General features: G+C 36.1%; 1 pseudogene; it reads left to right on the top strand.

The window, feature by feature from the left end:
- LOC145712966 (tubulin alpha chain pseudogene) overlaps positions 1-24,356 on the top strand; it is a 188,176-nt pseudogene extending 163,820 nt beyond the window's left edge.
- The last annotated feature ends 784 nt before the right edge of the window (positions 24,357-25,140 follow it).

A 25,140-nucleotide genomic window follows, 5' to 3' on the forward strand; every position in this document is an offset into this window, starting at 1 on the left:
CGGTAAATAAAACAAAATAGAATGAACATACAAAAGATTATTAGGATACACCATCAGATACTACAATTTTTACCACACATATTTATTTACTGATCATTAAAGAACATTTTCAGCTGTCCAGAAAGATTTAGCTGTATTTTATTTTAGCATGTCTGGAGGATTACTTTTCTTTAACCATGGGCAAGAAATGCTGCTAGAGTCATATGCTAATGTACCACAGGATAATCAGTAGTTAGAAATATTTAATAATGAATACTAATAAAAGAAATTTTGTTTGAGCTGTGGAAGAATGAGAATCAATTATTTCATTTCTGTATAATTCCTTGGGCAAGGCATGCTAATTTGTTAACAAATTTACCCCTATCTTTTTTAGCTTTAAATAAACATTAGTCACCAAAGTAGGTTTTGGGGAATCATCAGAACACTAAACATCCCTGCTTAACTTCTCCAAATTCAGCAAAGCCCCCAAGAAAGGCTCATATTGTTTGTTAATAAATGAATAAGTAGTTGGGGTGCCTGGGTTTTCAGTAGGTAAAGCATCTGACTTTGGCTCAGGTCATGATCTCATGGTTTGTGACTTTGAGTCCCACACTGGGCTGTATGCTGACAGCTCAGAGCCTGGAGCCTGCTTTGGATTCTGTGTCTCCCTCTCTGTCTGCCCCTCCCCCGCTCATGCTCTGTCTGTCTCTCAAAAATAAACACATGGTAAAAAAAATAATAATAAATGAATAAATAGCTCCATGGTTTTCAAATCTGAACTTAACCATGTATCGATTTCTTGCATGTTTAAAAACTACAGCTAAAGCCTAATGCTCCTAAAGCAGATGGAAGAAAATAGTCGGTTCTGTTCGCTATGTCAAATTGTATAGGTCTTGGCCATCAATGATCCTGTTTTAAAGGTTTTTTTTTTCCTTCTTAGAATTTAATTTTCACTTATTCTAATTACAGTACTAATTACTTCATAACATCAGTATTTATGATGAGCTTCCTTAGTGTGAGGGACTGACGTGAGTTTTGTCAGACTCAGCAGACAGCTTTGGAAAACAGCACACTTGAGTAGAATCGCTTTTCCCATTTAGATCGTAGCTGACTGTAGGTAACACTCGATTGGTTAGTAATTTTTGTGCTCCCCACACTGATCTACAGAAACATAGGTTTTCTTATACATGTTAATTTTAAGAAAAATTAAAATTAAAAACAAAATGCCTTCAGCTAGTCTTGTTTGTACATCTTAAAAACAAAGCTTTATGTACTTTTATTTCACCATAAGTCACTTGCCTTCATTCATATGCACTTGACACTTTGCCTGTTTAACTTTTTGAAAACATTATTTTGATACTGTTTTTGTTACCCAAACAAAAAAATAATATATAAATCATTCTTACTCTTTATATATCTGCTGTTGAAATAGGAGATATTTAAGTGCTTTCAAATGTTTTAAGCAAAGAAAGCATCTGGCCTGTGCCATAAGGATCACATGAGATTGCTGTGTGTTAATAGTCTAGGGCATAGCATGGGTATCGTTCAGTGGAGTTACGGAAGACTGGAAGCATGAAATACAACCAAGAGGCTTTTTCAGACATGATTTATTTGCGGTTTGGAATAGAGTGAAGACACATGAATCGGGAAGAAATGAATCCTTTTAGAATCCTCTAAGTCTCTCTGTAGAAAATTTAGCATCATTTGCTGATGGGTAGCATGACCAAAGGATGTGTAAAGACTGCTGTATTTCCAAGATTCCAGGGTAGGAAAAATCTCAACCAGTACCCACTTACCACTTAGCGGTAAATGCGTGGTGTGTGTGTGTCTGTGTGTTTTTGTCTGTGTGTTTTATAAAATGTGATAACTGATAAAAAATAGCACCCTAGATATATCTTAGTTCTGTCTTATTTAGATTCTGGTGTTTGGCAATCAAAAGAGAGTCATGCTCCTGTGAGATCCTTTCCCTTGAGTGTGAGCAGACCTGTGACTCACTTGCTTCTAACCCCACACATATATATGTATGCTGCATCTGAGCACAGCAGAGTGAGGTAAGGTAAGTGTCCTCCCTTGCTGATTCTGAAGAAGTGAGTTGCTGTGTTGTGAAAGGAACTGTGAGTGCCCTCGAGGAATGGAGAGCAGCCTCCAGCCCATACACAGCAAGAACACAGAGGCCTCAGTTCCATACCTGCAAGGAACTGAATTCCACCACCAACCACATGAGCCTGGAAGAAGACCCAGAGAAGGAGTGCAGCCCAACTGACACTCTATTTGTTGCCTTGTGAAACCCTGAGCAGAGGATTCAGCTCAGCTATGCTTGGACTTCTGGCTCATGGAAACTGAGATAATGCCTGAGTGTTGCTTTAAGCCTCTAAATTTGTGAAATGTGTTAAGTAGCAACGGAAAGGAATATGGATGGGTAAGAAAAAAGATAAGTATGTTCTAGATGTGTAGAGCCACACGCACTAAGATGCAGAGATCAAAATAAGATTGGTATATCCTTCATCTACTCGTAGACTGAACGAGCATTTCCTCAGTGCTCACTGCGTGCTACAGCCCTATCAGGAAATGAATAGGGGAACTGAAGTTAAGAGATTCAATGACTTGCCCAAGGTGACACGGAGAAATGTGTAAGAATATAAGAATTCTGTGGGGGAAAATGAAAGCATGTTCATGTAGCATCACGACTAGTAGGGTCTCTGAGCACTTACTTTCCATCTTTGGGTATATCTTGTTTTGAGTTATTTCCTTTGCACTGTAGTTGAAATTTTGCATGCAATCAGCCTCAAAGCACTCATTTTCCCTAGTGTCCAGGGAAGCATTAGGATAATTAAACAATAAATAACTGGGATTATCTCTGTGAAATATTTAGAGTTTTCTAAAACAAACTTACATTATTTGTTTACTAAGTTTCCCAGACGGTAGAATAGAATGCTGACAATTGAAAAAATAAATAGATCCTGAAGAAAAAGTAGAAACAGGAGCTACTGTTTCAAAACAGTAGAAACTGTTTTGATCTTAGAACTGGAAAGCTTAAGTCCATGAAATATTAAGAACTTTGAACTTTGGTCTGACTAAATTTGAAGCTGTTAAATTGTTTGCCTTTCTGGGAATTCTTAGAAACCTCCCTAAATTAGAACTGCTTAATTAATTGGTAGTTTTGAAAAAAAAAATTTTTTTTTGGCCTGTTGTGCAATAACAGGAAAAAAGTCTTTTGTTTAACTCGATATTTTGGACAAATGAAGTATTTTTAAATAAAATAAAATTCTTTCTGAAATGGGTACCCCTGTGCTCTGCCCAGATGTCCTTGGATCTCTTTCTCTCTTTAGGTGCATCCCTCTCCTGCCTTAGGGCTTTGGAATCCTTTACCCACATGCTGCCTAGTTTATTTCCCACCTACCCCCAGCTTCAGCAGTGACCCTTAGTCAACTAATAACTGAAACCCAACCACTTTGTCTGGAGCTGGATAACTGAATTTAGTTAAAGCTCCTAAGATCTCTTGCTGGAATAGACTTAGAAACTCCAGAGAGACATTGTCTGAAACCCCCTCTTTATTGGGCTTTCTTCCCTTTCCTGTTCCTCTTCTCCCCACAGTCCCTTACTGATATCCTGTGGGAGCACTTAATAAATAAATCACTTTCACCCAAATCAAACCCTGATCTCAGGGTCTCCTAGGGGACTCGGCCTAAGACGGGTACTTTCTTAAGTGTTTGCTGAAGTAACAAATTAAGTCATCAATTCAAAATTGCCTAAGGATTAGGTACAAAAAGAGATATTTTAAAATAGGTAGGTGACTTGAATTTTTGTCATTTTAATAGCATTTTTTTTCTGGATAATAAAAGTAGTCACATCAGTGTTGAGTTAGAAGTAAGATTAAGTAAACTAAATTATCCATAGCAGTTATTCGTATGTTGGTCAATTCCCCCCCTCCCAACTGCAATCAAGACTAAATCTTTGAGTGTGTTTACTAATTTTCTTAAACAAAATTGTGATTCTAATCAGCATACAGGATTACACCCTGCTTTGTTATACAAAGATGGTTTAGTCATTTAACATGTTATAAAATAAATAGCAGCCCTTTTCATGTTTTAAATTATGAAGAAAAGGAAGGGAAAGAAAAGGAAAGGAGTATGGAAGGAAGGGAAGGAAGAAAAATAAAAAAAGTAAACTGAAAAGAATGAAGAAGGCATAATTAAAATAGCAATTTCTCCTTTCCATTTTTACTTCCTAAATGTAAACACCGTTAAAAGTTTGGTGAAGATCATTCTAGATTTTATATGCATATACAAAACACAATCACAAATATATATATATAAAATGGGTTTTTGTATTGTCACTTCTTATGAAACTATTTTATACTACATGTACATTTCTACAGTTTACTTCCTTTAATCTGGGAACATGTTACTGAACTTTGTCCACATTAGACCATGGAAATCTACGTCAGTTTTACTCAGTAATAGGTAACTGCTATTTTTCCTGTTAAACAGTACTTCACTTCTTATCCTTGTGCATATCTGTATGCATTTGTAGAGACATTTATTCCATGTGACAAAAACCTAATAATGTACCTACTGATTACTAGTAGGAAATATTTATTCATTTATATTAGTTTTGTTTTGTTTTGTTTATATTCATGTTAGTGAACATATACTGTAGTCTTGGCTTCAATGGTAGAACCCAGTGATTCATCTCTTACATGTAATACCCAGTACTCATCCTGAAAAGTGCCCTCCTTAATGCCCATCACCCACTTAACCCATCCCTCCCCCCATCTCCCCTCCAGCAATCCTCAGTTTTTTCTCTATTTAGGAGTCTCTTACAGTTTGCCTCCCCCTCTGTTTTTGTCTTATTTTTCCTTCCCTTACCCTATGTTTGTGTTGAGTTTCTTAATTTCCACATGAGCGAAATTGTACAATATCTGTCTTGCTCTGACTGACTTATTTTGCTTAGCATAACACCCTCTAGTTCCGTCCGTTGTTGCAAATGGCAAGATTTCATTATTTTTCATTGCCGACTAGTATTCAAGTGTGTGTGTGTGTGTGTGTGTGTGTGTGTGTACATGTGCCACATCTTCTTTATCCATTCATCAGTTGATGGACATTTGGACTCTTTCCATAATTTGGCTATTGTTGATAGTGCTGCTATAAACATTGGGATACATGTGCCCCTAAAAAACAGCATTATTATATTCTTTGGATAAATTCTCAGTAGTGTAATTACTGGGTCATATGGTAGCTGTATTTTTAATTTTTTGAAGAACCTGCATACTGTTTTCCAGAGTGATTGCAGTGGTTTGCATTCCCACCAACAGTGCAAAAGTGTTCCCCATCACAAAACACAAAAGTGTTCTCCACATCCTCGCCAACATGTGTTGTTTCCTGAGTTGTTAATTTTAGCCATTCTGACAGTTGTGAGGTGGTATCTCATTGTGGTTTTGATTTGTATTTCCCTGATGATGAGTGATATTGAGCATCTTTTCATGTGTCTCTTAGCCATTTGGATCAACAAAACCAAAAGGCAACCAATGGAATGGGAGAAGATATTTGCAAATGACGTATCAGATATAGGGTTAGTATTCAAAATCTATAAACAACTTACCAAACTCAACACCCAAAAACCAATAATCTAAGGAATAAATGAGCAGAAGACATGAAGAGATAGTTTTCCAAAGAAGACATCCAGATGGCTAACAGTAAGAAATATTTAAATCAGCATGTAATTCAGTGCATTTAGGAAAAATGTCTCTTTTGAGTGTAAATCCCTAGTTTCTCACAAATACCTCCCTCACTAACATCGTCCCTTCTTTCTCAAAGTATTGTCTTGGTGTAAGTGAATGGGGCAGTTTATGTATCCTCAATTAAAATGTTAACTATTATAACCAAATTGTCCTACAGCAAATTACACTAATAAATACTCTATCTAATAGTTTTTATCTGAGTACATCAGTCTTTATATTTGTAAATAATTTGCTGATTCATCTGTGAGTTTAAAGTTATTTATAGTGTTATTTTCCATATAGGAATTTAGTTTTTGTTTCTTAAAAATTATGTTTTAATTAAATTGAATATTAATTGTTCAATTAAAATGAAAATTATTTAATTCTTTTATAGCTTGTGGCTTTTATTTTATTCTTGAGGAAGTATGCTTTCTCCAAATATGTGTATGTGTGTGTGTGTGTTTGTATATATATTTTTTTCAGTATTTTTTAAATTTTTTTTTACTGTTTTTATTTTTGAGGCAGAGAGAGACAGAGCATGAGCGGGGGAGTGGCAGAGACAGAGGGAGACACAGAATTGGAAGCAGGCTCCCGTCTCTGAGCTGTCAGCACAGAGCCCGATGCGGGGCTCGAACTCACGGAGTGTGAGATCATGACCTGAGATGAAGTTGGACGCTCAACCGACTGAGCCACCCAGGCACCCCTTTTTTCAGTATTTTAAAATGTATTTTCTGTCATAAATTCCATTTGGAAGGTGTGTCTGTGGGGGAGGGGGATGCCAGGTAGTTATCTAACATTTTTTTCCACACAAGATGATAACCTATTATAGATACTCCTACTACTGAATGGTTCATCCTCCACTTACTAATTTGGAATTCTATATTTTCGTATAAGAATTTGTATATATGTGGAAATTCATATATATGTATGTCTATTCCAGACTCTACTCTGTTGTCCTGATGTCTCATGTCTACTTCAGCACTGTACTGATGTAATTGTTGCAGCTTTATAGTGTGTTCCCATATGTGGCAGAGCAAGATCTCAGTCTTATTCTTTCATTTCAAGATTATTATAACTAACCTCCCCCATTTATCTTTCTTTCCTGCTTCTCTTGTTTTATGTAGCCTCAGACCTCTTGGCAAAATCCACATTTTCTAGCTTGATAATCTGATTCTAAAGTCAATGTATTTGGAGGTGTTTTGTAAATTCTAGGAGACATGCAGATGTAAACTGCACAGCTCATGGGTAGTAGCATTTCTCAGATAATTCTTATTCATCTTAGCTATGGAGAGAAAAATGCAACTTTTGTCTGTGTTCTGTAACTATTTGTATTTGCCTCCTCCAACCTGATCTACAAGTTATTAATACAAATTTATTCAAGGTATTTGGAAATTGTTTAGATTATTTGAACATAATCCCTTACTCTGTCTCAAAGACTGCTCTACCCCAAATATCCCTGCTTCCTTCCTAAAGAAGATGTCTGGGTACAGGAGAGGGATTGCTTATGCTTCCTCTTGCCACTGTTCTGTTGCCCTGGCCTCCAGAGTGATGTCCTTTGTCCATTTTGGAACTGTTAGCCCTGTTGGCATTTAGGACTATAGCCATCATCCTTTCTCTGGGTATAGACAGGGCCCTGTGATACTTTCTGGCTACCTCAGAAACATGTGAGCTCTTGCTGGTGCTATCCATGCCCTTATTGTCTAACTGTCAATCCCAGTTGGTCTGCAGTCCTGGGAACAGAACCCCTAATCTGCTCAACATCCCACCTGTTCACCTGCTCTAGATATACATTTCCCATATCAGATCTGAGGGCCATCCGGGAACCCAACTCTCTACAGCGTTCTGTTTTTATGTGCCTGTCCTCCACATGGTTGTGGGAGCACTCTACAAGGCAGTCCCTTTCCAGATTAATAGGGCAATCATTCCTATCATTCATGATTTCCTGAACTATCAGATGCATTTTCCCATCTGGGACACCTGACCTATTCCCTTCATGAACAACTCTGCCCTGACCTTCTCCTTTGCATCACCTAAGTGGACAGCAGAAGTTGTTTTCCCTTCATTTCCCGTCCATCTTCTTGACTCTGGTCTAAATCCATCTGACTTTATGTGGGATAGAAGTATCTCCTTGCATTTTATGTTTTCTATGTAATGGCATTCTTTGGAGAAAACCATTGACTACTGTGAGGATGGTACCTTTTGTAGTTCAGCAACTAAGAGGTCTTGATCTCTACACAATGAATACAGTGAGGATGGTACCTTCTGTAGTCAAGCAATTTGGAAGGTCTTGGTCTCTACACAGTGGGTGAATTTTGCAGTGAGTCTGACTAGGTCAGTCACGTGAAATGAAAAGACAGAAAATAATGTAGCAGATCTGTTATGAGGACGGTAACATATTTTTCAAGGCTGTTGTCCTACTGAATTTTGACTGTCAGCGATAGTGTCTCCTTTTGGCATTTCTTCTATAGTAAATTCTATCAGGCAGATAGATACCTAGAAATTCTGGCAATAAGATGAAAACCAAGTACTGTAAAAAGTGTAAGAAAAATTAAACAATTTTTAAACATTACCCTCATTCATAACAGAGCATGTAAGACAGTATTAGTATGAGAAGGAGAACATTAGTCTCAAAGTCATTGTCACCTACAGCCTCAGGTTTTGTGTATAGAAGATGGTATAATATTACGTTTTCTAACTGTTCATGAGATTTTGAGATGGGCCTGAAAAGCACCATGTAAACTATAGTCTGTACCATTAATCCATGTTTCTCATCACCTCCCCCTCCCTTTACATTTCATCTCAGAAACTGATTTTATCCTCAAATTAAAGAAAACAGTTAAATTAAAATCAATTCATATTTTTGCAGCTTCTAGAGGTTTAAGTATGGCAGGAAAAAAGAGAAATTAACAGTTTGGGGAAGTTAACAGACATTGTGCTTATATTTTAGCTTGGTTAACATTCAGAAGACTTATCTCCATTTTACAGATAAGGAAACTGAGGCACAGGGGAGTCTGTAAATTGTTCCAGCTTACCAACCAGCAAGTAGCAAAGACAGAGCTGAAATCCAGCCATGACAAACTGCAAAGGTATTCTTCTTTCCAAGGCACTTTTTACTACCAAGGGAGTATGTTTCAAAAAAACTTTAAAAAATGCCTTTGTGCTTGTTAAAGAGTTATGTGAGTAAGTCAGAGGTCTTTGTGGGACAAATGTCATGCTGCTATGTGATTCATTGTCAGTAGTTTTTTGGCAATTTGAATTCCTCTGGGTTTTGCCATAATAATTTCAAGGTTAGGTGTAAGAGTAAGCCAGTAAGTCAGACTGTGTTTTGTAAGAATAAATATCTGTTGTTCTCTTAACCCTGTTTTACTGCTGCCAGTCACCCCATCTTGTCATCTCTTTCCCCTCAAATATACACAATGCCATCATTTAAATTTCATCATATCCATGTTCTCACTTTAGTTTTTATTTAACCTTGGCTTAGATCTTAGTTATTTCCAGGGAAAAAGTGGCACACATTTTAGGAATACCTAGATAGATTTAGGAATGATGTATGGTGTGTTCAACCTCATTTAATATTCCACTTTACTTGGTATTTAATTCCCCTGTCACTTCCAAATACTTTGGGTGACTAGGACTATGCAATTTGTGTGTTCATTTCACATTTTATATTGATCCTTCTGACCTTATGTATCATGCTTCATGTTTTTATTGCATCTTATCAGACTGGATCTTATCATCAGATGTTTCACTTTCTCCCATAACTAAGATTTACTGTGTCCAAAGGCTCTCAAATTTTAGAAGCTATTTCATTTTAATTTTGTGTCATTGTTTTGAAATTAGCTCCATAATGTATATGTACCTTTGACTTGCCTCAAATTGAAATTTATTATTAATTTCCTTTTGAAATTGGGGACAGTTTATGTGACACCAGGTAAATGGTTACTTGAACAGTGAATTGGAACATCTTATTTGTGTCCTAAAAGCAAAACCATTGCTATAAAAAAAAATTGTAGGTACCAAAGGTCATAATGTTTTGGTATTATCTGGGGTCATGTTCCTTATGTACAATAGAGATTCTATTTTTTTAAGTTTTTTTTTTTTCTGTTTTTGAGAGAGTGAAAGAGAGAGAAAGAATCCCAAGCAGGCTCCACACTGTCAGTGCAGAGACTGAAGCAGGGCTTGAACTCACTAACCACGAGATCATGACCTGAAGCAAAATCAGAGTCATACACCTAACAGACTGAGCCACCCACACACCCCATGAGATTCTATTTTTATCTGCATTAATTTTTAACAGCTCTTTCATTGGTCTCTGAACTACCCTGAACCAGATCATGGCTGTTCCAAAGTTAAGCAGCTGCTGAAATAAGACTACTTATAAATTTAATAGATATATTTATAGGTCTATTTTAAGGTCCTAGTGAAAATAATTTCCACTGAAGGTTTTGCTTTTAGCTAGTCTCAGGAGCCCTAAGAGTCACCTGCTTTAAAAACAATGACAGGCTTTAAAAATAGATAAATCAAGAGGAGATATAGTCATGTTCAGAATGAACCTTTTGAGTTCAGAATGACCTCAGAATCTCATTTCTAGGAATTTAACTCAAGGGAATAATCAGACAGTCAATGATGTATTAAGTATATTTCTGTGGTCTTTTTTATAGTAGCAAAAACATGAGAAACAAAGTATCCATTAATAAGAAATTGATAAATATGGATTTTCTATAGTAAGCTCCACAGTCCTTAAAAATTATGAGTTTGATGACAAGAAGTGACATGGGAAAAGTTGCACAAACTGACGTTAAAAAATAAAACAACAAAGTAAAATATGGAAAACTATTCACATTATGTACAGATATGATGTCAACGAAAACATCATTTTTATATACATATAAAAAGAGATTAAAGAGTTCACCTTAAAATTATAGTAGTGTGGTAGACAGATTGGAGAATTAGGGGCAACTTTTATTTACTTATTATAAATTTTGGCAGAAAGAATCTGTAATTTTTTTAGCATTAGAAGCATACTGTACACTTTCCAAAAAACAAGGATGATTTTATCTTTCAGAATGAGCTCAATTCTTCGTTTAAAATATGTATTATTTTTGAGTATACATGGAACTTTCTCCAGAATAGATCACATACTGGGTCACAAATTGGGCGTTGACAAGTACAAAAGGATTGAGATCATACCATGCATATTTTCATAGCACGATGCTATGAAACTTGAAGTCAACCACAAGAAGAAATTTGGAAAGACCACAAATACATGGAGGTTGAAGAACGTTCTACTAAAGAATGAATGGATTACCTGCTTTCTTAGTGTAGTAGGCAGCACATCGGTCTCATCATAATCTGAAGAATGAATGGGTTAACCAGGAAATTAAAGAAGAAATTAAAAAAATATATGGAAGCAAATGAAAATGAAAACACAACAGTCCAAGCCATTTGGGATGCAGAAAAAGCAGTCCTAACAGGGAAGATATAGCAATACAGGCCTACATCAAGAAGCAAGAAAAGTCTCAAATATACAACCTAAGCTTACGCCTAGAGGAGCTAGAAAAGGAACAGAAAATAAAGCCTAAAGCCAACAGAAGAAGGGAATTAATAAATATTAGAGCAGAAATAAATGGTATGGAAACAAACAAAACAGTATAACAGATCAATGGATAGGAGGAAGAATTAATAAAATCGATAAACTTCTAGCCAGACTTATCAAAAAGAAAAGAGAAAGAACCCAAATAAATAAAATCATGAATGAAAGAAGAGAGATCACAACCAACACCACAGAAATACTAACAATTATAAGAGAATATTATGAAAAACTATATGCCAACAAACTGGGCTATCTGGAAGAAATAGATTAATTCCTAGAAACATGTAAACTACCAAAACTGAAACAGGAAGAAATTGAAAATTTTAACAGACCCATAACCAGAAAAGACCTGAATCAATAATCAAAAATCTCCCAACAAACAAAAGTCCAGGGCCACATGGCTTCCCAGGGGAATTTTACCAAACATTTAAAGAAGAGTTAATACCTATTCTCAAACTGTTCCAAAAATAGAAATGAAAGGAAAATGTTCAAACTCCCTCTATGAGGCCAGCATTGCCTTGATTCCAAAACCAGACAAAGACCCCACTGGAAAAAAAAAAATGCAGGCCAATATCCCTGATGAACATGGGTGCAAAAATTCTCAACAAGATACTGGCAAATTGAATCCAACAGTGCCTTAAAGGAATTATTCACCACTATCAAGTGGGTTTTATTCCTGGGCTATAGGGGATATTCGCAATCAATGTGATATACCACTTTAATAAAAGAAAGGATAAGAACCATATGATCCTGTCAATAGATGCAGAAAAAGCATTTGGCAAATTATAGCATACATTCTTGATAAAAACCCTCAACAAAGTAGGGCTAGATGGAACATACTTCAACATCATAAGGCTATATGTGAAAGACCCACAGCTAATATCATCCTCAATGGGGAAAAACTGAGAGCTTTTCCTCTAAGGGTCAGGAACCAGACCAGGATGTCCAATCCCACCATTGTTACTTAATACAGTACCAGAAGTCTTAGCCTCAGCAGTCAGACTATAAAGAGAAATAAAAGGCATCCAGACCAACAAGGAAAAGGTCAAACTTTAACTATTCATAGATGACATGATATTTATGTAGAAAACCTGAAAGACTACACCAAAAAATTGCTACAACTGATACACGAATTCAGCAAGCTTGCAGGATACAAAATCAACATACAGAAATCTGTTGCATTTCTATACACCCGTAATGAAACAGCAGAAAGAGAAATCAAGGAATAGATCCCATTTACAATTACACCAAAAACCATAAGATGCTAGGAATAAACCTAACCAAAGAGGTAAAAGATTTATACTCTGAAAACCATGGAACACTGATGAGAGAAATTGAAGATGACACAAAGAAATGGAAAAACATTTCATGCTCATGGATTGGAAGACCAAATATTGTTAAAATGTTTGTACTACCCAAAGCAGTTTACACTTTTATTGCAATCCCTGTCAAAGAATTTTTCATAGAGCCAGAGCAAATGATCCTAAAATTTGTTTGGAATGACAAAGACCCCAAATAGCCAAAGCAATCTTGAAAAAGAAAAATAAAGCTGGAGACACCATGGTTCCAGACTTAAAGCTATATTACAAAGCTGTAGGCATCAAGACAATATGCTACTGGCACAAAAACAGACACTTAGATCAGTGAAACAGAATAGAAAACCCAGAAATGGACCCACAACTATATGGTCAACTAATCTTCAACAAAGCAGGAAAGAATATCCAATGGAAAAAAAGTCTCTTCAAAAAATGGTGTTGGGAAAACTGGACATTGACATGCAAAGAAAAACTGAACCACTTTTTTTAAGTGTTTATTTTTGAGAGAGAGACACACACAGAGTGTGAGCAGGGGAGGCACAGAGAGAAAGGGGAGCACGCAGAATCTGAAGCAGACTCCAAGCTCTGAGCGGTCAACACAGAGCCTAACGCAGGGCTCGAACTCACGGAACTGTGAGATCATGACCTGAGCCAAAGTCAGATGCTTAACCTACTGAGCCACCCAGTTGCCCCAAACTGGACCACTTTCTTGGACCATACACAAAAGTAAATTCAAAATGGATGACATACCTAAATGTGAGACAGGAGTCCATTAAAATTCTAGAGGAGAGCACAGGCAGTAACCTTGTTGACCTTGGCTATAGCACATCTTACTAGCACATCTCTTTAGGCAAGGGAAACAAAAGCAAAAATGAACTATCAGGACTTCACCAAGATAAAAAGCTTCTGCATCACTAAGGAAACAATCAACAAAACCGAAAGGCAACAGATGGAATGGGAAAAGATATTTGCAAATGGCATATCTGATAAAGGGTTAGTATCCAAAATCTATACAGAACTTACAAAATTCAACCCCCCCAAAAAAATAATAAATAATCCATTGCAGAAATGGGCAGAAGTTGTGGATAGACATTTTTCCAAAGAAGACATCCAGATGGCTAACAGACACTTGAAAAGATGCTCAACATCGCTCCTCATCAGGGAAATACAGATCAAAACCACAATAAGATACCACCTCACATCTGTCTGAATGGCTAAAATTGAGACTACAAGAAACAACAGATGTTAGCGAGGATGTGGAGAAAGGGAAACCTTGCACTTTTGGTGGGAATGCAAACTGGTGTAGCCATTCTGGAAAACAGTATGGAGATTCCTCAGAAAAACTAAAACTAGAACTATCCTTTGACTCAGCAATTGTATTACTCAGTATTTACCCAAAGGATACAAAAATACAGATTCAAAATGTAGATGTTAATAGCAGAATTATCAACAATAGCCAAACTATGGAAAGAGCCCAAATGTCCATCGACTGATGAATGGATAAAGAATGGATAAAGTATATATCCATATACTTATGTAAATGTATACACACACACACACAATGTAATATTGCTCAGCCATCAAAAAGAATGAAATCTTGCCTTTTACAATGATGTGGATGGAGCTAAAATATATTATGCTAAGTGAAATAAGTCAGCCAGAGAAAGACAAATACCATATGATTTCACTTATACATGGAATTTAAGAAACAAAACAGATGAACATAGAGGAAGGGGGAAAAAAGAGAGGGAGGGAAACCATGAGAGACTCTTAACTAGAGAACAAACTGCAGTTGACCCAGGGGAGTGGGTTTGAGACGGGCTAAATGGGCAATGGTATATTAGGAGGGCACTTGTTGGGAGGTGCACCAGGTTATATGTAAGTTATGAATCACTAAATTCTACTCCTGAAACCAGTGTTACATTGTATGTTAACTAACTAGAATTTAAACAAAAACTTTAAAATAAAGGCAGGAAACAAAGGCTAAGAGAATACCAAAAGGTTGTTACATTATACCTTTGTTGTTTACTCAAAGTAATGCTTGTTTCATCCTCTGTGAGATTCCTTTACCACACACACATATCCTTTCTCCCCCCGCCCCCAACTCTGTCTCTCTCTCTGTCTCTCTCTGTCTCTCTCTCTCTCTCTCTCTCTCTCTCTCTCTCTCTCTGGTCTGAATCTCTCTTTGCCTAAGTAGAATCATATTTTGCTCATCATAATAGTCATTTGTGTCTGGGAGGGAATTTGGGACTTTTTAAAAATCATTCTGTGGGTTCATAGATAAGTGGTCATGACATTCAACATTAGTCCATTTAAGGCGGCTCCACTAGGCAGGTTCTTCTCTGTTCCTTGTTACCATTATTTAAACTGTAAAGTGACAGTGTTTGTGAACCCAGAATTCTCCCAGAAGCCTGGAAAGGTTTATTCCTCATTGCATTTGTTGCATAAAGGGGAATTTATGTGTGTAAGAGAAGTATGCACCATTCCTGATGCAACTTCCTTGAGTAAATTCGTAAGTTGTAAGCTGTTAATACTGTTTTTCAGATCCAATCTTCCACACCTCTATAGCCCCATGGTCCTTCCCCTGTGCCCATTGGCACTCACTATCTGTCATTGACAAACTTGCCTGTTTTGCCAGTCACATTTACTCCAACTGAAATTTGCTGTCCCTGGGTCTCTCTCCTTTCTCTGTAGTCCTCTAAGTGGAGCCTGTTTGTCCCCCTTGATGTTTCACAGCACAGGATCTAGAAGTGGGATGAATATCCAACTTGCCTCCAACTGATGGCTGGACCATGTCTCACCCTCTCAAAGCCATTGCTGGTTCTTTTTTGTTTTTTGTTTTTCTGTTGTTGTTTTGTTGTTGCTGTTGTTGGTTAAGGGCAGTAATCTGTCTATGGTACCTGCTCCACCAGCAAAATGTTTCATCAGAGGTTTTATCAGTTGCTTCTCATACTTTTCTTGCCCCTTTCCTTTCCAGTACAGATTTCATGGTCTTTCAGATAAACATTTGTTTGTACACACCCACAGTTCCCTTGTACCCCTCTTTCTCTGTTGTATTCACTCAGCAAGATTTCAACCCTCACTGCTTCTAGATTTCTGCTTGCGCTGCTAAACATCTGAGGGAGCGAATGACTTGGCTGATTGATGCCATTTACATTTCTACCCACAGATCTCAACTGGGTCTTTAGCTAACATTTTTCTGATGATCTCCTGCTCTCTCAGAGGACAATTTTGTATCTTCTTCCTCCTTCTCTGACTCATTTTTATAGAAAAATAGTCATTTTATTCCATCTTCTTTGTCCCTTCCTCCACTTCTTCCTCGCCATCCCTTTCCCAGATCTGCTCCTGAACCTGTCTCCCCTCCTGTTATAATGAATGGATTTTGCTTTGTCCCCAAGTACAGCCAACATTAATACATTGCTCCAGTCCATTGTGCTTATTCACAGAAAGCTTTAGACTCTCATTCTTTATTCCTTTTTCACTCCCATCAACATAGAATCATACAAAACTACCTCTCATATTTAAAAATAAATCCCATCTTAAACCCTGAAACTTCTTTCAACTGTTACCCCTTTTCTTTGTTTTGATGTGTAATAAAAATGTTTGAAAATGTTTTCTATACCTGCTATGTATGCTCATCTCTCCCCTTTTATTTTTCAGCGCCCTCCAGCTGAAAGTACTTTTGACAAGGCTAATAAATCAGTTTTTTAAAGGGAAGTCTTTCAGATGGTCTTCAGGAACAATCTTTTTTTTCCCCCTCATTATTGAAAAGAGAGATTCAAGGTATTAAAAATTAATATTTTCCTTGACCTACTGAAGGCAAAATAAATATGGGTACCTGGTGCTGATTCATTGTATGCTTTGAGTTTGGTGGTAACAATCCAGAGAGGACCACAGTGTTACAATGTAAAAGTCACTAGAATTTAAAGTTTTCTATCAATTACAATTTGTAGGCCACAATTTTTTTTTGTCATTGTTTTTGTTTTTTGAGAGAGAGAGACAGAAAAAGAGCATGCACAAGCAAGGGAGGGTCAGAGGGAAAGGGCAGAGAGAGAATCTTAAGAAGCAAATCTCCATGTTGGGCCCCATGGAGCCCGACCAGGGGCTCCATCTCAAGACCATGAGATCATGACTTGAGCTGAAATCAACAGTCCAAGAGTCAGACGCTCAAGATAATGAGCCACCTAGGTGCCCCTTGTAGGCAGGAATTTCTAAGTTTCAGTTTTATTTATAAGTTGTAAAATCTATTTCCTGATTTCTGGATTGTTTCATTTTTAATTTTAGTGATATTCCATTTTTTAGAAGTTATATATTGGCAAATAAGATGCTTTACTTAAATTTTATCCAGATTAGAAGATTTTATAAGCTGAGAGATGTTTCTTGAATCATGAAATTATAAGCGTACACAACCTTTAGACATAACATTATGATTTTTAGTCTTTTTAGTTTTCACTAAATCTTACAAATATAATTTTAATATTTTGATGAGTATTAATATATAATTTATTATTTCAGTTCTTTTGGTATGAGCTCCTCATCCCCCAACCCCCTCGTAGTCAGGTTCAGTGCACCCACTGGATTTGGGCAGTTTGACTATTTTCAGTGGATGATGTAATCCAGTATGACCCTTATCCATCTTTAAATAACTGTCTGTTTTAAAAAGTTTGTAGGAATTAGTAGTGCTGAAGAAATATCCTGAAGCAATGTGTGTGTGTACACACATTTGTATGAATAACCTATTTCCCAGTTGATTTTAGTGTTTTGTTGTGTATTTTTCTATTGATGGTTGTTCAGCAATTTTTAATCTTCATGTTAAGATTACTTATTTGTGAATGACATCTATGAGTTTTTATTTAAAATATCAAATGCTATTGGGGTACCTGAGTGGCTCAGTTGATTAACCATCCGATTTCGAATCAGGTCATGATCTCACTGTTTGTGAGTTCGAGGCCTGTGTTGGGCTCTGTGCTGACAGCTCGGAGCCTGGAGCCTCCTTCAGATTCTTTTTTTTCCCTTCTCTCTCTGCCCCTCCCCCGTTCATGTTCTCTCTCTCTCTCTCTCTCTCTCTCTGAAAAATAAACATTAAAATTTTTTTTAAATACCAACTGTTGTGGTATTTCAGTACACTTTTATTTCATCATTTATAACTTCTTTATTTATATTTTGAATTCTATGATTTTGAAACTAAGCCATCTTTAACTGCCAACTTAAGTTTTGACCAAAACAACCTGGGTGTAGAACTCATGTAATTTAGTTGCAATTTAAGTGTGTGTGAAAATTCTTGGAAACTCGTGTGTGAGTTACATTTGAAACTATTTTCTCTTGTGCATTATCATAGAAGCTTTATACAGCTTTGATTAATTTTCAGTTGATTATAATAATTAAATACTTAATGTTTTTCATTGCTAACATTTGGAGAATGAAAGCTTTTTTGAAGTCAGTTCTTTTGTTCCTCTACCACGATTTCCACATATATTTTAATTTGCTTTTGTTTACTGCACTAGGTCTATCTTGAATTTTCCTATATCCCCCAAATTTTCCACAGCCCTACTTACTTTGACTGGTTATTAATACACAGATATTGATCTACATGTTAGATATGTATATTACATAATTTCCTATGAGCACTATATGTAAGTTAGGTAACACAGACTCCTAACAAATTTATGGCAGAACAGAAAAATTACATTTTTGTTGTTTGTTTTTGACAGTGTGAGCATCTGTTGATATTTTTAATTTATCTGAATTTTACCAAGTGCCTTTATATTCTTATATCTTTTTTTTTCTAGCAGACTCATCTCTTTTTTGTGTGGTCATCTTTGTCTGTGTTATATACATTGTCACATATGACACAAAGTCATACTGTAACATAAAACATACTACAAGATAAATAACACAAAATACTTAAAATTTGAGAAACAATTTTCTACTACACAATTGAACTTTGCTTAAGCTAGATGAAATAATGTCACTAATGAATAATTCATATACCTTTAGTTTTTAAATTTCAGGAAAAATAATCATGTATGTAAAAATCCATAAACAAAATACACATGGGAATCATCTAATAACTAAACTTCATAGTCTTTTAAATATTTTGTCTGCCCTAATGACTAGAAATTATTTTTGTAGTACATATACCCAGATGATTTACATTAAGCTGTTAATGTAATTACCATGTATATGGTAAACATGGTGCTTTTAAGCAGTGATTGTAGCAATGTAAAGTAGTAAAGTATTTGTCGTAAGCAATTAAGAAAACTATATCAAATCCTTAAACTTTGGTTTATCAATTTCATTTCTGGCAACATATATATATTTTCCATGTGGAAAAAGTTAAACAGTAAGTTGACCTCCATTTTGTGGTTATGTTGTAGAACATTATCTCCCAGCTTCAAAAGTAGGCATGGGACCAAGTTACATGAATCATAAAACTTTACTTTTACTGATTATGCCAGCTGGCGTAAGAGATGGACACCTGACCCAAGACAAAGGCCAAAATAGGTTTCCATATCAAAATAAGCACAGGAAATTTCTGTTTTGAGCATTGAGCTCTTAAGATGGGAGCCTGTAGTTCTGACCACATGGAAATCATGGGAATAGGAAGTCTGAGAGGCAAATTCAAAACATAGCAAGAAGCAGTGTGAGAAAAATTCAGGGGGAAGAGAAAATAACGAAAAACAAAGACAGCAAATCTGATGGTGTTTTGTCACTGAATCAGTTTCACTCTGTTCTTTCTGTGGTACAGTACATTAACCAATAAATTCTCACTTTTATAAAAACCAATTCCAATTGGATTCATGTTTTCTTAACAACTAGAAAACCCTGACGCAAGCTTTATAAGGACCATAGTTATCATACAACTACTTATACTACAACATTAAATACAGAAATCAAAAATGTCTTATCTAGAACATTATTGTAGATGGCATAAAAGAAACAATAAAAAATATATACTTATACCTAAAAAGAAGAAAACATATCAAAATATGAAAAATAGCTGTCTTTGAGTGGTGAGGTTAAAGGGAATATTTTTTTTGAGATTTTTAAAATTTGTCTTGTCTTATATTTTAAAGACCATTTTAAACTTAGTTGAAAAATGAACTCATGTGTAGAAACAATATGAAACTTTTTAAATTATAGTGTTTAGTTCAATAAAGATATTTCCTAAAGCAGTGATACAGAAGAGAATTACGTGGAGGTCACAGACAAATGGGCTCCCTCCCCATCCTGCCAAGTCAGAAATGCTAGAAATGGGGCCCAAGCATTCATATGCCTCCCCAGTTTCCAGAGTGACAATGTCTGGGACTAGAACAGAGGTGGTATAAGGTAAAGGTTGGGAGTGTGGGGTTGGGTATTTGACAAACCTGGATTTGGACTTTGGTTCTGCCATTACTAACTGTAACTATACAACTTTGAATAAGTTATTTGTTTCCTGTAAGCTGTGACTTTTTTTAATCTCTAAAATGAGGTTATTTTCATTGTGAGACTGGATGAAACAATGTTTGTATGGCATGTAATATGATAATTAGTGTTAGCACTGAAAATAATAAAATCTTATTTAAAAACATGAAATAACATAAATAAAAATTTTAAATGAAATAAAAAAATAAACCCCACCACCATTATTATTAGCCTCCTGTTAGCCTAGCATGATGATAATGCAAGTCAACAGAAAAAAAAATTAAATTGCCCGAAGTTTATTTATGTAAAAATTTCAGGTTTAGTGTGGGGGAAATTTTCTATCATCTTCTCTCCAGGGCATACTTCCAAATAGCTTCATTCTCTGTCAAAAATAACTTCCATGCGTTTTTCTTTTTTTTAATTTTATTAGAAAAGGAATTGAATTTTAAGAATCACTAGTGCTGTACTAGTTTCAAAAATAAAAGCAAACAAACAAAAGTCACCTCCAGTGTTCTTTAAAAGGAGAAAAGCAGAGGGACATTACTAAGGTTGAATTACCAGAGACATTTACTTGCATCCCAGGTGGTTGATTCAGGCTTGATCCCCATGAAAGCCAATGGCAAAACCGAGTTCATGGAACTACAAGGAAATTTCTAGATGAGGCCAGGTAGTTCAACTCACAATCTGAATTCCAGCCAGCCCTTTAACTGGCAGTAAAATTAAAATAATAGGCAAACAAACATTTGTGAAGTCATCATAGGGAAATCTAAACTAGGGTTTTGTATCCTGGAGCTTTTACAGGTGACACATCAATAAAGTCCATTAATACATGGTATGAAAAAAACTAGAAGATATATATTACAACCATTTAAATATAAGATGCTTGAATATATTTCTTTTAAAAAAAACATTATTTATTCCTCAACTTCTATTTTATTATTCTTCCTCAGGAAGAAATAACACAGTTTTGATAATTATTTTAAATGTATTTTACACAGATAAACAAGCTGTATGATAATATATTTCTGGCTGTTATTTCAACGATGGATTGGGGGGGGTGAAATTAGACTCAAGGACATTAATTTGAAAGTTATTAATGTATTTTTGATAGAATAGTCATTGTATGGGTGTGTTTGCAAATCTTTCTCCACTGAAATTATATTTTATGCAAGCCAAATGAAATACATGCAGGGCAGAGGGCACTATGTAATTAAATGATTGATTTATTTGTATTAATTAGTTATTCTTAGTTCATTGGGGCAGGGATAAGGGATATGTGTCAGTTGTGTTCATTTGTTGGTTTTGTTTTTTTCCTACTGCTCTGCTATCAGCAGCGAAGGTACTCAGTAATATGTGTTGGGCATTTGACATAGAACATCAATAAGATAATGTATAGGCTGGCAGAATGAGGATACCTCTATTCTTTTTTATCTGGAACAACTCTGAAAACAAAAGACACTAACAAAAAACAAACTAATAGATACCTGAACACTTCAAATCACAAAAATCATAAATGGTTAGGAAGGAGTGCCATGGGAAGAAAGGATCTGATGGGGTGCCAGGAGAGGGTCACTCTTGGAGCAGAATGCAGCAAAAGTTGAGAAGATACAGAGGGGCCCAAATAGCAATACTTTGTAACAAATGACTGAAATGCACAGGTTGCTACTAAGACTCATCTAATTAAAAGTAAGCAATATTGTAAAAGGAATATCTGTATAAAGATATTATAAGGAGCAGGTGTAGGTTGTGGGGGAGGTTAGAGAAAAGGAAGAATGGATATAGAAAAGCAAAAGGCAAAAAGAGAACATACTTCAGGAAAATGTTGCCATTGGGATGGCAAAATCCCATGAGTTGCAAAATATTGCAACCAAAGTTATTGCTATGAACCCAGAAAAATTTAAAGAAACAATCCTAGATTAAAAGTAAGTTGATGCATAGATGATTTCTAGGAAGAAATTATAATTATGCCCAACAGAAACAGGTGAAAACTGAGTTGGCAGAGCTCAGGAAATAAGTGAAAAATAAAACTATCTCAGAAATTAAGACACTATCTGAAAGCAAAACAAAATCAAACTAATAAGACTTCAGGGACTTTTTAAAACACAATACAAATATAGAAGACAAGACACGCTAAAGAAAGTAAACACATAGAGTAGAAACTGATAATGGATTTAATAAGGAAAAAAAAAAAGGATACCAAAAACAGATAAAGGAGTGTCAGTACACATTTTGTATCCTTGAATAAAAACCTCCTATCAAGGTGGAAACTGAAAACCTATTCTAAAATACCATTTAAGAATACAGTCTAGAAGTAAAGATTGGAAAGCACATGATGACTAAAGAAAAACGAGTTTAAGGTATGTTTAAAATTGAAATACAACCTAGTAAAGTTATGACTTTTAAAGATAAGTATATAATTCTTTGAGCATTCTGGCAAAAGTCAGATAATTTATAAGGGAAAAATATCAGGCTATCCTTAAAGTTCCCAACAATATACATCATTAAAAAACAGTGTTTGGATAAATGCACAATCATCCAGGAAATAAAGTTGAGAAAAACGTTATATCTAGACAAATTGTTTCAATAGAAAGGCAAGAGTAGATACTTACAGGTACTATGAGAATTTATTTCCTATAAATCTATGCTGAAAAGACTGTTAAAGGATTAAACCTCAGCTGGACATCAACTGAATAGAGATATGTAGCAAAAATAAACAAAAGAAAACAAAAAACCAGAAGTGAGCATAAAAATGCAATTAACTTTAAAACTAAGTAAAGAATAACCCTTTGAATCAGTTTCAGTATATAATGTGAATAGAATGACAACAAAGAAACAACGTGACTGGTAAAAGTTCGGACGGAAATTAGACAGTTATGTAAGAATATTGATTTTTTCATCTTTTGTAAACAGAAGTTTAAAAATATCATTTAGCAGATTCTCTTCTATTGACCACCTGAGTCTTGCTGTAAGAAGCAACCACCTCTCCTCTTTCTGTCCACCATCTGCTTGGCAGCTCCAAAGCAGCAACCAGATTGGCAACGCCTCCTGGGAGCTCTGTTGCCTGGAACATGGATGGCATCCAGCCCAAGGGTCAGTTGCCAAGTGACAAGACCATTGGGGGAGATGACTCCTTCAACACCTTATTCAGTGAGACAGGTGCTAGCAATCATGTGCTCAGTGCAGTGTTTGTAGACCTGGAACCCACAGCTATTGATGAAGTTTGCACTGCCACTTACTGCCAGCTTTTCCACCCTGAGCAGCTCATCACAGGTGAGGAAGATGCTGCCGGCAACTATGTCCAAGGGTGCTACACCATTGGCAAGGAGATCACTGACCTTGTCTGGGTGTGAATTTGGAAACTAGCTGACCAGTGCACAGGTCTTCAGGGCTTCTTGGTTTTCCACAGCTTTAGAGGGGGCGCTGGTTCAAGGTTCACCTCCTTGCTGATGGAATTTTTCTTTGTTGATTATGGCAAGAAGTCCAAGCTGGAGTTCTCCATTTACCCAGCGCTCCCCCACCCCCAGATTTCCACAGCTGTTGTTGAGCCCTATTACTCTGTCCTCACTACCCACACCACCCTGAAGCACTCTGTGGCTTCATGGTAGACAACAAGGTCATCTAGGACATCTGTGATAGAAACCTCAGTATTGAATGCCTAACCTATACTAACCGAATTAGGTTGATATGTCAAATTGTGTTCTTCATCACTGCTTCCCTCAGATTTGATGGAGCCCTGAATGCTGATCAGACAGGATTCCAGACTACCCTGGTACCCTATCACTGTATCCATTCCCTCTGGCCACATATGCTCCTGTCATCTCTGCTGAGAAAGCCTACCATGAACAGTTTTCTGTACCATGAAAAGCCTACCAGTACATGCTTTGACTCAGCCAACCAGATGGCAAAATTTGACTCTTGCCATGGTAAATACATGGCTTGCTGCCTGTTGTACCATGGCAGTGTGGTTCCCAGAGGTGTCAGTGCTGCCACTGTCACCATCAAGACCATGCATACCATCCAGTTTGTAGGCTTGTGCTCCACTGGCTTCAAAGTCAGCATTAAATAACAGCCTCCCACTGTGGTACTTAGAGACCTGAAGGTCTGGAGAGTGAGCTGTGTGCATGCTGGGCAAAGCCATAGCCATTGCTGAGGCCTGGGCTCACCTAGACCACAGATTTGGCCTGATGTATGCTAAATGTGCCTTTGCTCATTGGTATGTGGTTGAGAGCATGGAGGAAGGAGTTTTTTGAGGCTCGTGAAGACATGGCTGCCATTGACAAAGGATTCTGAAGAGTTTGATGTGGATTCTGTTGAAAGAGAGAGTGAAGAGGAAGAGGAATACTAAGGTTAAGAATGTCAGCAAGGTACTGCTTTTGCTGGGAAGTTTATTCTGTTTTGAACGTTGAAAAGTTGTACTTTGATCATTTAATTTGTGTATAACAGTGTATACTCTCATATACAATTACTGACATGTGCTTTAAAACACAGCACTTTGTTACAGACCCAAATTGTCCATTTCTCTAATGGGTTTATAGCTGGTAACACTTGGTATTTGAGTATAGTTTAAGGCATAGAGTAAGCATTAGAAGAACTAATGATTATAGCAATACCTACTAAACTGGTGTTGGAAAAAAGGAATTAGATATATCAATCCATCATTGTTTCTAGTGTCTACAAAATAGGAGATCAAGTGTACAAAATAATGTTTTAGATATAAAATAAAACATTAAAATGACCCAAAAGAGAAAAGAAAATTTCCAAAACATAGTATGCTACCCAAGTCACGCACAACAAAGCAAAGAAATATACAGAACACAGAAAAAATAAAGCAATAAAAGAGGAAACATATCATAAAATATGATGCTGGAATGAATATAAATAATATAATATAAATGGGATACACTTATTGAAAGGAAAGAGTCTTAGTCTGTATTACAAAGCACAAGCAAAACAGTACTGTATGTGTGTGATAAATCCAAAGCAGAAAGATTAAAAATAAAAGGACTGTAACAGCATACTGAGCCCACACATATAATACAATATTTATGCTCTTAATACAGACAAATATAAATCACAACTTTGAAAAGCATTGCATAATAAAGATGATGTAGGTTGAACTGTGTTCCTAT

The sequence above is a fragment of the Panthera onca genome, chromosome A2, assembly GCF_046562875.1.
Source record: "Panthera onca isolate mPanOnc1 chromosome A2, mPanOnc1 haplotype 2, whole genome shotgun sequence".
Classification (NCBI taxonomy): Eukaryota; Metazoa; Chordata; class Mammalia; order Carnivora; family Felidae; genus Panthera; species Panthera onca.